Below are 14,961 nucleotides of genomic sequence, written 5' to 3'. Positions count from 1 at the left end.
TAGGGTGGAGAACTCAGCACATAAAAAGATAGAACAGGCCTAACTTTTTAGAAGCTGAATTCTCCGCTCTGACTGCGGAGTCCTCGAAGTCATAAACGTACCATTATCTCGTAGTTTGGGAATACAAACAAAATTGTAAACTTACACAAAAATGAAAATGTACCTTTGTGAATCAGGCCCGGGTGTCAAATTAAATGGTAATCTCTCATTGTCAGCTTAGGTCTTTTCAGTGACCTCTAGCTATTTCTCCACTTGTGGAATTTAAAGTAGATACTACCTATCCTTCTGCTGAATTGCACGGTGTAGGGGTAGGAAAACTTTCTGTACAATTTTCTAAAAATACATATGTTGACAGGTTTTTTTCCTGCCTTCACAACCGAATCAAGGTTACTATGCAGGTAAAAAAAATATGTTTAAGCCCAACACAGTTGATTTTAGAAGCATTGTCAACTGCCAGTCTATTTAATTACCTTAAAGATAATTGTATTAAGGTAATTACATTGCCTGGTCCCCATAACCTCAGGATTCTTTAAAGCAACTTTCCCAGGAGGGAAGCTTGTGTGCAGTACCTGCCTTCAGGGTTTTTCTTGTGCTCCTGCAGTCACGCACTGCACATAGGTTCCTCTGCTGTGGAGTTACTTACATGGGGCGGGGTGGTATAATTAACTTTGTAATTACCATTAAGGTTAGTATATTGCACCTGACACAGCTGGACTACACATGCATTCCTCACATTCTTCACTGAAAGGAATAAGTCATATTTGTACTGCAGGGCAATCTATCTCCAGCCCCTGTTTTTTGGTCTGGGGTAGGGAGATCAAAACCCAAAAATGGCCTACGGTTTCACATTCACTTACTATAGATTTAAAACCTACATTGCCAACTCTAAGAAGGAAATGTAGTTAATGACTAAAATTGTCAACTGCCTGGATTATGACACTTTACTGTACCTCAAGAATGTGAGTGGATTTTTAAAATGTCTGCAACTCATTCTAAATCAACTAACCCCCTTGATTTACACAGCATGAACATGTGATCATGTGTGCACTTATGCAGAGCTCTCTGTTGGCTCCTTATATCATCTCTGACCACGTTTAAAGTACTTTGCCTTGTGCATAGTGCTATGTATGGCATTCCTCCAAAATATATTTAAGGCCTCAATACAAGTTGGGTGAAAAAATATGCGCAGGTGGGATGCCACCCCAACATTTTACCAATTGCAGAACTGCTTCTAGTACAACCAAACACTTTTATATTGATGTTTTCCACCTGCTGATTGCAGGTGGTAAATGTCGGCAGAAAAGTTACCTAATTTGGGAACCAAATGTGCAAAAGCACCTAGTATTTCCGGGTCCAGCATGTTGACCAACATGTACGAAAAGATCTTGCAATCACAAACCTATGGTTTAAAAAATCACAGGATTTTTTTACCGCAAAATGAAATTTCATAATATCCCAAACTCCTTGTGTAATTTCAAAAATCCTTTCCAAACCCCAATAGGGATTTTGCCACTCATTCAGAATTGAGATTAGGAGGGGGTTTAAAGGGGTCATCCACTCCTATATGTAAATCTTGATGAGCGGTATTAATGGCTTGTGACAGGTGCGGCCGCTACAGGTAAAAGCAGGGGGGCGGTGTGGCGGGATGGTGGGATGGGGCCCAGCAGGGGGGTAGTCGACAGACGACAGGTAGGGAGAATAAAATAAGTTATAAATAATAAATAATAAATAAATAATCCTCGTACCGCCCCACTGCTCTTACCTGTCCCTGTACTGACCACCCCTGGCTTGTGACTGCAATTGTGGTTACCAACCATTGAAAAGTTAACATCCCACAGAAGGAAACTTATTTGTAAAGGGGAAGCTGCCCCCATTGAACATCTACCCTTTTGGGAACAGAGTCGGAGGGCCTCAGCGGGGGCATTTAAGAGACCACTACCTGGTTCTCCCCCTGCCCCTCATTTCTTCCCAAACGGGATTTCTCCTTTTTTTTCTTAAGACAGCTTCTTTCAGGAAAAATACAAACCCATGGATGGTAATCTGTTGTTCCTTGCAGAACACCATCCCTGCGATAAAACCAAGGGATTCACAATAGCAACCTACACAATGAATAGTCATTAGGCAAGAAGTTCTGCGACCCCCCTGTGACTTGACATTTGCAAGGTCACCTATTAGACAAATCGAATCTCAAAATTACAGAAACGTGACCAAATGTACACCTACTATTTCCAACATGTCATAACAAGTGGTCCAGTTACTATGCATATCAGGGCTGAAACCCCGTGATGTCCTGTAACTGGGTGAGAGTTACCAATAGTAATGTTTACTCTGACACAGTATTTCCCCCATTAATTGTCGGACATCTCAGAGTGATGGCCTTTCTGCACTACTCATTAAGAGACTGTAGTAGAAACTGTTGCAAGTGGACACATTAGAAGGCCTGAGTAAATTGGCCGATCCAAATATAGTTGGATAGCATGTTTTTAGGAAGTTTTAAGCGAGTATATCATTTTTTATATTTTAGTCTTTCAAAGTTTTCAGAGGCAGATTTACGTTGCCTGACGCATCTCTGCAAATCGGCAGAGATGCGCCAGGAAAGATACGGCATGCAAGTTCATCCTTGCGCCAGCCATGATGCGCCGCATTTACAATGCGGCGCACCATGGCGCAGGAATGAACAGTTGCGTGCCGCATCTTGAGCGTAAAGTTGGCGCAGTGCTGAAGTTGTGTTGCGTGCGGCATGCAACTCCAGCACTTTTCCAACTTGCCCTCTACTTAACGTGGTGCGTCAAGCCTTACGCCTGCTTCAAGCAGGCGCAGGGTTTTGATGCATCAGCGTTGGGAAAGTGACTCAGTGAAATATTGTAGATTTCACTGAGTCACTTTTCAGGGGCGTTCCTGCGACGGAACGCCCCTCCCCCCCTCTGCACCGGAACGCCTATATGAAACTTGACGCAGGTTTCATGTGGTGCAGCGCCTTACACCGTGACGCATCTCCATAGATGCGTCATGTTGTAAATGCCTCGTAGGGATGCGCCACGTTTACGCCGCCTTGCGTGACGCAACAGCGGCATAAACGTGGCGCAAGGGGCTTGTAAATCTGCCCCATCAGGGGCGGATTTATGATAACTGGCGCATCCCCAGGGATGCGGCAGTTATTTTGCGCCGCTGCTCCGCCACCCATGGTGCGCCGCATTTACAATGCGGCGCACCATGGGGCAAAAACGGCACAGATGCGTGACGCATCTGTGCCGTAAAGGTGGCGCATTGCCGGAGTTGCGTCGCAAGCGCGACGCAGCTCCAGCAAGGCACGGGGGTGCCCTATCTGACCAATGCTGCGTCAAGACCTACGCCTGCTTCCAGCAGGCGCAGGGTTTTGACGCAGCATTGGCATGAAAGTGACTGAGTGAAATCTTATAGATTTCACTCAGCCACTTTTGCGAGGCGCACCTGCCCCGGAACGCCCACCCTGCGCCGGAACGCCCACAAGTGGCGCAGGGCTTTACAACGTGACGCATTTGCCTAGATGTGTCACGTTGTAAATGGGTCGTAGGGATGCGCCACATTTACGCCACAGTTGCGTGACATAAACGTGGCGCATTACCAACATAAATCTGCCCCTCAGTATTTAGTATCATTATTACTGCTTGAAATAATGATACTTTGGGAGAATGAAAAATGTGCCTCAAACAATTAAACATACAATAAGCTTGTACAGAAATTATGTGACAGGCTTCTCAAGCAGTGCGCGGCCTAGCAGTGGCAAAGGTGTTTCTTCACCATGTGCATTTTTATGAGGATCTTCCTAATTAATACAATTACATCGGTCTGACTCATTCTCGAGCAATAGTTCATTTACCTTCACATGCCCTATAAAGCTAATTTCAGCATTTGACATTATTTTCTGTTTCGTGGTTTTTGCCTAATGAAGCGGCGCAATTAGGAGAAGTTAGATGTTTTAGGAAAAATGCTCTTTCTGAATAAAACAGGCATACGGCCTTTCGGTGCGGTGCCAAATCAGAGGGGTGGGAAATATATAGTAGCCAAGTGAAGGGCAATCACCAAGAAAAGTGTAGCCTATGAGAGAAACAGCGCCTCCTAATTTAATAAAACTAGAAAATCACACAAAGCAGCCCAAGCAAATATCTCAAAGTACAATAACGCAAGCAAAATATTTGAAACAAACTCTCAGATGTGAAAAGCAACACAGTATTGCATTTGAGCATTGATCAGTCTGTTACCATAGCATATGTTTAAAACTAAATAAAAAGACAAAATATAAAAAATTATATACTCTCTTAAAATGATAGAAGCTCAATATCAGAAGATTAAAAATAGGTTATAACATAAAATAATATTTAGACAAATCAAATCTACACAGCTCTTTTAGTTGCACAGTTTTGTATTATGGAATTTAAAGCCCCAAGATTGAAAGAAATACAACATTCTGCAGTGCTTAATTTGTAAAACAGTATGAGCTGGATTTACTAATGGTTCATGCAACACAATGCAGCATAGCATAGCAACTTTCTGTGCTTCGTTGCGTGAAAAGGAGAGAATAAGGCACTGGTGGACCTCAAGCAGCCTACCGCTAACGCAGGTAGCCTTGCACTGGATGTGCCTGGGTTACAAGCAGAATTGTTGTTGTGCAGGAAGGGATATCTCTGTGCACAAAAACAATTCCTCGAGGCATTTTCCTCTTTGTATGTGTTCTTCCTACTGTCAAAATTTTCAACAACAATGTTATGCTCTCTTAGAATATGTATTCTGTACAAAACATTCTGTTTCGCCCCTACCGTACAGTCACTGCCCTCCATTGTGCTCCACTCCTAATAGTACTATAAAGTTGAAGTGGGGAGGACTGCCCTTGTCCTACAATACCCTAATCTGATGGCAAAGCAACAAAGCTTGTCCACATCTCTAGTAGCAAGACTTGTCCCTGGCACTTTTTTAAAACAAGAGATGATCTCATGACAGTTAAAGTGCACCAAAATCACCTTGTAGGAAAGGGTCGCCATCTTAGGCTGCAGCCAGGAGTACAGGTAGTGTTATCTTGTAGCACTGGAAGTGGCTGTAATAGTGGCCAAGGTCGAGTCTTCAATTTGCTTGTGGATAAGCCTAGGTGATTCTTGATGGAACCATCAGAGGTTTTCAGGGGCCACTAGTGGTGGAATAAACCTCCTGCCTGTGATTTTCTTCTCCCAATCAGCTGCTGAAAATGTTATCATCTTCACTTGCCATCATCTTCTATGACTGGGATGGCCAGTCAGTTATAAGTGACCCCAAGAGTGTTCTACATTTGGCTGGCAAGATCACTTGTTTCAAAGTTGTGAGCAATTTAGATTCTCATTTGTTAATGTCATTGTGGGCACTGTGCTGCTTAGTTGGCCCAACAGGACCATATTCAGCGCTTTCAAACCTCTGATGAGAAGATACTTGTGACCACAATGCCACATTCGCCAGCTCCAGACATTACTTCAAGTGTCTTATCGATTACATTGCGCTACTATCCAGTGACAATTTGGGTTACCACTGATCCAGTATGGAAAAACTTGCAAAAGGTATGAATTCAGATGGAATTATGTTGGCATCTCTAATGGGAGAGAGGGCATCAATACAATTTGATTCCAGGAATTGTGGTTTGTTGACATCTACACAGGGAGATGATTACAAAGTTATCATTAAATTCAGGAGGTCTGCCAAGAAACAGAAGGTGATGCTGTTCTTTGTGGTCACAAAAGATGATTTATTTGATTCCTGGAGTTTGGGCTTAAGAACCTGAAGGCATTAGGTTTGGAGACTGCAAGATATTGCATTGCGGTATGAACCTGTGGCTGCTGTGAGTAGGTCTAGTCTCTTTGCTAAGTGCAGCAATGGTAAAATTATTGCCTCAAGTTCTGGGACCAGCCCATGCAGGGGTGACACAGCTGATGAACTACGGGTGCCTGCGATTATGTTAGTCTGCAAAAAGGGTGCCAGCATAAGGAAAGGGAAGAATGTGCTATATTGCCTTATATATGGCTCATTCCTGCCCTTTCCCTGTCACGCAGTGCAGTGCAGCAAGGTGACTTGCTCATACATGGAGGTCCTTGATTTCTGTGATTCCTGTGGTGTGCCCACCAACCGGTACTTTGGTTCCTCTGAGCTTTGTAATTGCATTCATATATATAACACAATGTTGGACCTGGGCCTTTTTACAGGGTCATCCCTGAACTTTTTGCCTTCCCCCTAGTTTTTTTTTCTGACCTGGTGTTGGTGGTTTTAGGACTTTAGCACTGATGTCCAGTGTAAAGTGTGTGTGCTCTCTGTGGAAACATGGTAAGATTGGTCTACACCTGTTTGGTGTATTCAATTTACCTATCAGTCCCCAGTAAAGTGGTATCTCATATACCTGCAGCCCGAAATTAAATGTTACTGGTGGGCTTGCAGCGCTGCTTGCGCCAACCACCAAAGTAGCCTTTCAAACCTGTCCCAGACCTCTGCCATTGCAGGGCCTGTGCGTGCAGTTTACTGCTGCTGTGACGTGACACATAAAGTGGATGCCGCATCTTTTAGCCCCCTTTTACTGCATGTCAGTCACCCATAAGGTAGGCCATAGCTAGCCCTACGGGCAGGGTGCATTGTAGGTAAAAGGTAGGACATGTACCTTAAGTGTGTGACATGTCCTGGTAGTGACAAACAGCAATTTTGGTTTCTTACTGCTATGAGGCTGCCCTCTCATGGGAATGCATTGGGGATTCCCTGATAAGTGTTTCAGTGGTAATTCCTGATATGAAAGGAGAAGCATGGTCAACTTTGGTATGTTTGGAAGAGTGATGATAAATGCTGCTTAAGGTTGTGTGCAGATTTATGAACACTATTTTAGAAATGCCACTTTTAGAAGTTGGCAATTTTGTGTGCTATGTGTCTTTGCTGGCCGGATGTGGATTGCATGTCTGGCTCTGGAGTGACAGGGGCTGGTGAGGTGTTTGGTTCCAGAGGGGCTGGGTGAGTCAGCGCTAGGATAAATACGCAGATCTGCATTTGGGGTAGTGGGAGGAGTAGCCCTGAGTGGGTCTGTGCCTGCCTGGTTCAATGCTGGCTCCGTGTTCCTGCATTGTGTCAGAGGACAGACCCCAACCTGACAAAGGAGTCGTGGAAGCCCTGTAAAAAAAGTGCTTCTGTACCCCCCAGAACCAGTTGGGACTGGTTCCTCAAGCCCTGTGCCAGGGCAGAACAATGACAAACATGCTATAAATATTAGGGCTGTGACCTCATGTGAAAGTGCTGTTGTGAGTGCTTGTTTGTACCTGCTGGGCCCCAGTAAGAACCGCCACGAGGGACTGCCCCTCTGCTGGAGAGCCCTGTGAGCTGGCCTTCCTGGGCCCAGCTTTGCCCAAGCTCTGCCTCTCTGTACTGAGACTTAGCACCTCGTGAGCGCTTCATGGTACCTGCTGATGGTGGCAGAGGATGGGAAGAGAACCTCAGGGGCACTGCGCTCAAATAGGCTGTGCTGACGTAATCCCTGCATGGGGATTCCCCCCATGTGGCCTGATTGAGGGCAGGAGCCTACCCAGCCGTTTTGTGGCCGAGAAGTTGCGAACACGTTGCTCCGTAATTAGAGGAAGCCAGGCAGCTGTTTCCTGGTTGCGGGCGTGGCGGGGAAGAGGACGCCATCGGAGGAATTCAGGCAATCCTGCTGCCTGGAGGTAGGCTGGGCTCTCGTGTTGGTGAGAACAGCGACCGTGGCCGGAGAACAGCGAAGAAACCACTGGACGACTCACCGCACACCGCAGAACTGACGGAAACAGTGCAAGACGAGAGAGAGGGATCGAAGCCCAGACGGGCCCCCCTGCCAGACTCCCGCGTATTGTGCTGGAGGAGAGGCTAGCACCTGTGAGTGCGGCTACAATTGAGCATTGTTGGTGTCACGAGTGGCACCGGAGAGCCCCAGCAAAGGGGGCTCTCCAGGCACTGTGGGTGACAGTTGTGCCTTTCACAGCTGCACCGCGAGAGCGCGGGCAGCTGCAATGACTGAGCCATTCCTTTTTAGGTTGCACAGAAGCTCCGGTGAGGGGGGTTGAGGAGGCACGTTGGTACCGAGCATGAGGAGCATAGCTGCACTGCCAGATTGCAGGCAGCTGCAATGTTGAGGGGGCATTGTTTGATCACAGGAGAGACAAGGGTGGGTAACACCCTCACCCCCATTTCTCGGGCCGGCCTGTTTTCACCGTGCAGTAGTGCCAGCTTAGAGCCCTGGCTTTTGATGGACCAAGGGCATTGCAGGGAAGTTCCAGATGGGCCCCTGAGGAAGGCCCGTTGGCCTGTGAGTACCTGAGGCACTGGGAGGGCGTAAGGCCCTAATGTGGTGCATAATGTGTTTATGCATAATGTTCTTTTGCATAATGTGTTTATGCCTAATGGGATGATGGTTATGCCTAAGTGCTAATGCTAGTAGTTACTGGTTGTTTCATCTTTACTACTTATGCTTTCTGATGATTCTGACAGTGGCCCGATGGGCCCTGTCATGTATATAATCCAGTGAAATATTGCCTACTGCCAGATGGCACAGTGTACATTTGTGATTATTTTATAATGTGTTCATGATAATACAGAGGCTATTTTTATATAACCTTGTGTGTGTTGCGCAAATGCTTTACACATTGCCTCTGGTATAAGCGTGACTGCTCATGCCAAGCTACCAAGGGGGTGAGCAGGGATTATATTCAGAGTGTAGCTCCCTTGCCCTGACTAGAGTTATGGTTTCTGCCTGGGTTAGGCGCATGCCCTAGCCAATCAGAAATCCCATTTCTAACACACAACAATTACCATACACCTTAAACCACTCATCACAATTGGCTTTGTCAATGGGTGTTAACTGTTTAAGCTAAAGGAGTAACAGCAATAATTTTAAACATGTTGAGGCCTGTGGAGGGGGTAGTGGTCTTCAGAGTGTCTCAGTCACTCCTGCTATGTTCACTCTGTGTTAGACTTGTATGCCCTTTTTCTGTCCACATCTCCTCGATCTACATGAATCGCACCTCAACTCTTTCATCTTCAGCACCATCTTTTCACTCTCTCCTGAATGCACGTCCTCTCGTCTTCTTCATTTGACCACCCTCCAAACACACACAACCCCTACTTACCTGTAAGCACTTCATTTTCTTTTACTTTTGCCTTGTCATGTTTGGTAACTGTATACCTTATCAAACACATTTGCTCATAATAACAATTACAACCGGAATACAGGACCCTTATTCTGTGTGTTCTGCAGAGAGGCATAATATTTGATCACCATTGTCTGGAAACCTTTTTTGACCCACTAACATACAGTGTGAGAATGTCATACTGCCTTCCGGCTCAACTCCAGACTTATCAGTCCTGGCATGCTGTAAACACCTGATGGAAACTTGGATCCAAGTATGAACTATCTGTGAGCAGTATGCTGCATGAAAGGTATACAAGAAAGCCCACATACTTGGAATAGCTATCACTCTTATGGAATGGGAATGTAAACTAGGTAAAATATGTAAAATATATAAAGGAAATAAACCACTGATATGGATTATCTTAATGTTTCTTACATTCATTGTTCAGAAATCAATCAGTGTTTGTGACTGCAAACAGGTTAAGGACATGAAAAGAGAGCCTGATAGGGGCCCATTTCAATGTTCATTTTAAATTACTAAAGGTCTCAGGCCCATAGGGACCCAGCCCACTTACAGCCTTGGATATAGCATGGTATGGTATGGTATTGTAACTGAGACAGGGGTCAAAAGTCACAGGAACATAGGGTAGGAGGGTAGGGGCAAAGGCACATAGAGGGTAGGAGGAAGGAAGAAGGGGTAAAGGCAGAATGGACAAATGGAGAGAGAGGGCAACACAAATGAATATAATGCCTGAAATACTACTAAAACAACAAAACTCAGAAAAACGTAGGTGATACGTACGCTTTTAAAATACATTGTCTCAGCTATGGTGTAGCATGTTTGAAGCAGTAACAAAGACGGACTCCTACGTAAGACCTTCAAATGAATCCCCCCTGAACACAGAAAAAATGTCACCCTCATCAGCAGCAGACTTGACTACGGCAATGCTGTTTATGCCGGAATCAACAAGAATCTCATCCGCAAAAGCCTGAACATCCAGAATGCATGCGCCAGACTATCCTAAACCTACCTCGCCACTGTGGCATCACTAAACACCTGTGGACACTACAATGACTCACCATCAAGTAGAGAGTCACCTTCAAGCTTCTCACCCATACCCACAAAGCCCTGCACAACACTGGACCTGCATACTACGCCTCTCATTCCACGCAACCCTAAGATCCCTCCGCTCAGCCCAGCTCTCCCTTGCTATGGTGCCTCACATCAGAAAGGCAAGAACAGGAGGACGTTCATTCTCCTTCCTCGTGGCCAAGGCATGGAACACCCTCCCACTTCACCTCAGACAGATGCCAACATTCTCTAAGTTCACGAAGGACCTCAATTCCTGACTCTTCGACGGAAAGCCTTGATCATTCAGAACTGCACCCCCCATCCCCAGCAATGGAGGGTGGAGGGAGTGGGGCATTAAGGTGGCATGGATGGAGGTAAGATGAGTGGAAATGAGGGGGGCATAGGCATACGGACACTGTTCAAAAGGCAACACAGACGGACCGAGGGAGAGTGGGCAACACAAAGAAATATCATGTCTGCAACACAACTAAAACAACGAAAGTCAGAAAAATGGAAGTGACACGTGCACTCTGAAAATAAACTTTCTCAGCTATGGTGTAGCATTCGTGAAGCAGTAACAAAGATGGAGAGAGGGGTCAAAAACCGTAGGGCGGAGGGTGTGAAGAAATGGGGCAAGGGCAACATGGACGGAGGGAAAGAGTGGAAGGGAGGATGCAAAGGCACACAGGAGGACATGCCTGTCACAACAAAAACAACTAGATTCAGAAAAACATAACGAACACACACAGTCTGAAAATAGACGTTCTCAGCATGTTAGCAGCAGGAGAGGGAGCGGGATGGAAAAAGAAGAACTGCAAACAAAAGAGTGATGATGAAGCCAACCAATGGTAGGCAATGGGAGGGCTCAAATCCCCCTTTAAGGCAACAAAATGTCTCTCAAGAGCGGTATCTCACCAAGACCTAAAAATGAACAGACAGACAAGTGTTTCTTCATTTCACGAGAGGAGGCAGGGTTTTGAATACCATTAGTCCTAAAACGAAAGACGACTCTTTCTGTTAGATGCAAATTAAACACTTTATTCCGGACATATCCTTGTTCCATTTGCTCAGGCGAGGTGTGCAGTGTTCAACCAGACACTGGAAGCCAATCAGTACACTATGACTTTGTGTATTGACTTTCAACGTCACTTGCCCAAAACTGCGTCATTTTCACTCATCACATCTGCCAATAATAAAATATGTATTTTTATAAAGTGATTTCTATTTCTGTAAATCGCAAAAATAATAAACTGATTTCAGCTCTCGCGACTACAGGATGTTAATGCTAGCGCACGTGCTGCAACTGAAAGGGGGGGGGGGAGAGACAGCATCTTAGCAACCGAAGCCCTAGTCATTTGTACACTACAATAGCATTACTGTATCTAGAAATACATCAGTGAAGCCTGAGTAGCTCTGCACACTATTCAGGCCATCAAACTTTAATTGAGCACAGATAAACTGCTTAGTTTCGTTTGCTGCCTCTGAAAAGCATTACCCCGACAGCTGTTTTGTTTTCACTTTTTCCCCAGCGGAATTATTTACAGTTTTACTGCTTTCTCTCTTGATCGCCTCATTATCGCACAGTTTCTTCCACTCAATTGCGGTTATAAATAAATTAGGAAATTTCATTGCGACAGATTTGCATTGTGAAAACATACATGATTTTTTTGTAGGTTGGAACGCTTGAAACGCGGGGATTTTAAGAAATTCATGGTAATACTTTAATGTACATGGTACATCAAATTATGCTCTTTCATCGTGATATCGTTCTGGTGAGAAAAGGTGGAATTAGGTACTGAATGTATTATTTATTATAAACTTGTCTCAACTTAGTAAAGATGGTCATGCTAGATTTACCACTTCCAATAAAATGGCTTGAGTAGTCATTTCACCGTTAGTAGGAAAACAAGTCTCCATAGAAGATATGTGTTTTAAGAATGCTCATGCTTCTTCAGTGGTCCTAAGAGGTACGCTGGCTACGTAAGTGAAGGTGAAAATGTGCAGAGATGTACAGCATTTGCCAACCTTTTGCTAACCAGAGATTTTCTTAAAAGTCCCTTTGACGTTATTAAAAAAAGGGACTGTTCATTCTCCCCAAATGTTACACTTAGGGTCCGATTCCAATGGCGGTTGGTTGGTCATACCGCCGTCCGCTTTTTCCGTGGTCGGACCGGCGCATTTCGAATGGACCGCCGTGCTGGAGATCAGAAAGTGCTCCGTATTTCGGCAGCTTGTTGGACTGCAGCACAAGCCGCTATGGTACAGAGCATCTCCTCCACGTCCATGGACCGTGTGCCATGAACCATGTTGTGCAGGGCACACAGTGCATGGAGGTGAGTGTGGTTACTACATGTGCTCCCAGGGTTACTTTACAGTGTGCCCTTCAGACGAGGGCCCTGTTTGGGGCCCCTATATCCCTTTTTGACAGCCTTTACATGGTGGTCATCCCGGCATGGAAAAGGCTGTCAGAAAGGGATATCGTCATCCCAATGGCACTGCCTACCTCGGCACTGTCGCTATTCAGGGATACGACTCTGATTCTAGCAGAGGAAATGGCCTTCTCTCCCTCTAGCACGATCAATTGCCCGTAGTTGTCACTTAGTGCTCTTTACTCTATTTTATTAAAACATGTAAATATGCAAAGCTCCTGGTCTACTTATTGGATTTTTGTAATTTGGATGTGATTTTGTTCAATAAGTGTTCTCTATTGTGAAGAAATTGGACTGGAAATTTTATTGTGTTGTGTTTGCAACTTTTTCATTGCTTTGGTACGTCTAAATACTTTACCAAATTTTCTTAAGTTAAGCCGGTCTGCTCCGTGTCATAGCTACCAGTGGTTGGACTCAGGTTTCAATTACTATAACCTTTACTAACTCTAACACGAATAATTACATTATTACTTGTGAGGGATTGCCATCCACCCCAACCAATAATCCACTTTCTTTCTTAAAGTGATGCAGTAGCTGCACCGACAGATGGTGTTTACTTGTTTCCCTGTAAGTATTATGTGTATTGGTTTTGCTGGAGAAAGTTTGTGAACATTGATGGTGTGCTTGTTGGAGTTATCCATGACCGATTGCAAACCGCTTTATATCTGTGGGAATGGCAGTGCAAGATGGATAATAACTTCTACCACCTAAAAGACAACAACAACATCCTCAATTCCCATCTCCTGATCCTATCTTCTTTCTTTGCTTTAAGGACCAGCCTTCGGAAAATGCACAAGCTTTTCTTGCAAGGCATACTTATAGAGGTTGTACCTGACGCCTGCATATAGGCCATGACCAACACCATAATGCATTCAAGGTAGATGTCTAGACCCAGATTTACTAACATTTTGTGTTAAGGTTGCATCACTTTTTTGGCGCAGCCATGGTCAAAATCCTAATCATAATTTACAAAGCCACGCACAGGCCCATCGGTGTTACCTTCTGTTGCTTTGTAAAATAAAGTTATGCAATGCAGCTCCTTGAACTGTGTTGCGTTATACTGCGTTGCGTAAGTGTTACGTGGGGGTAGTCTGAAAAATTATCGGAATAAAAACATAATGAGATGAAGAATATATTGAGGTGTAAATATAGTGATGCACAAATATTGTGTACAAAAATATAATTGACAAGAAAATCGATTAACATCATTTATGAAAATATTGCTGGTATTATTATTGTTTTCTAATTATTTTTATGTATTATAATATTTATTTTATTTTATATGTTATGAATTGTTTGTATAATTATTGTTAATGTCTCAGAGTCATAGGTCCGTGAAAAGTATAAAAGAAATTGATAACCATGTCACCTGGTAATCCTAGTTGTCATACAAGCAAGTAGACAAAAGCCCATTCTTTTATGGTGTAGATCCGCTTACCTATTTGCTTGTATGACAAATAAGTAATCGAAATAGTATGTTCAGCTACTACCAGATGTACATATTACTGATGACATCGTTGTTATTTTCCTTACTTTTTTCCTTACGTCCTTTCCTTGGCATGACTACCATTCTGGTTGGAATATTCTGTTCTTTGGAGGAGATTTTCCATGATCTAGGATTACCAGGTGACATGGTTATCCATTTCTTTTATACTTTTCACGGACCTATGACTCTGAAAAGCAGTTATTTGATGAATCTGCTTAACTTTTGCACTGTTTTTTTAAACTTTGGAAGATTTGAGAGATAATAATAAATCCCCTTTTTCTCTCTTCTCTCCAATTTTATACTTCACTATTTTTCACTTTCACTCATTCATGCACTGCAAATCAGTTACCCTAACATACACTTTTTCTGGTACTCCCTATTACTAAATTCTTTTCTCAATGGTTTAGCAGCAGCCACCCTAACATCTAGTGGCTGCTAGCATTTTCTCCTTGGTGTGAGGAGAACCCATATGATGACAAGGGCGGTACCGAACCGGAACTGATGGGTACTTTCCATACCCTGGTGATATCATGCTGTGCCTCTAGTTATCAAAGGTGCATATTCTCCTTCACTATTTAGTTGTGTCTTGAAGAGGTTGTATAGTTAATTTTTTAGACCAATAGTCCTTTTTAGGTCTCGGCTAGCCGCGCGAAGCGCATCTCCGCCGAGCCCCTATTGTCGGCATGTGAGCTTCCCAGGAGACAATCCTGGCCGCGCGCATCGCCTTGGAGGCGATTTGAAAGTGGCACGCGCCGACTGGCACTCGCCGCGCTCGGCCTGGCTGTCTCCTGGGAAGCGCACACTCCCCCCTCCCCCCGCTGTACAGAGACACACACACAGGAGCGAA

Source organism: Lissotriton helveticus, chromosome 4_1 (assembly GCF_964261635.1).
Source record: "Lissotriton helveticus chromosome 4_1, aLisHel1.1, whole genome shotgun sequence".
Classification (NCBI taxonomy): domain Eukaryota; kingdom Metazoa; phylum Chordata; class Amphibia; order Caudata; family Salamandridae; genus Lissotriton; species Lissotriton helveticus.
The sequence above is the reverse complement of the archived record's forward strand: the minus strand, read 5'-3'. Positions refer to the sequence as shown.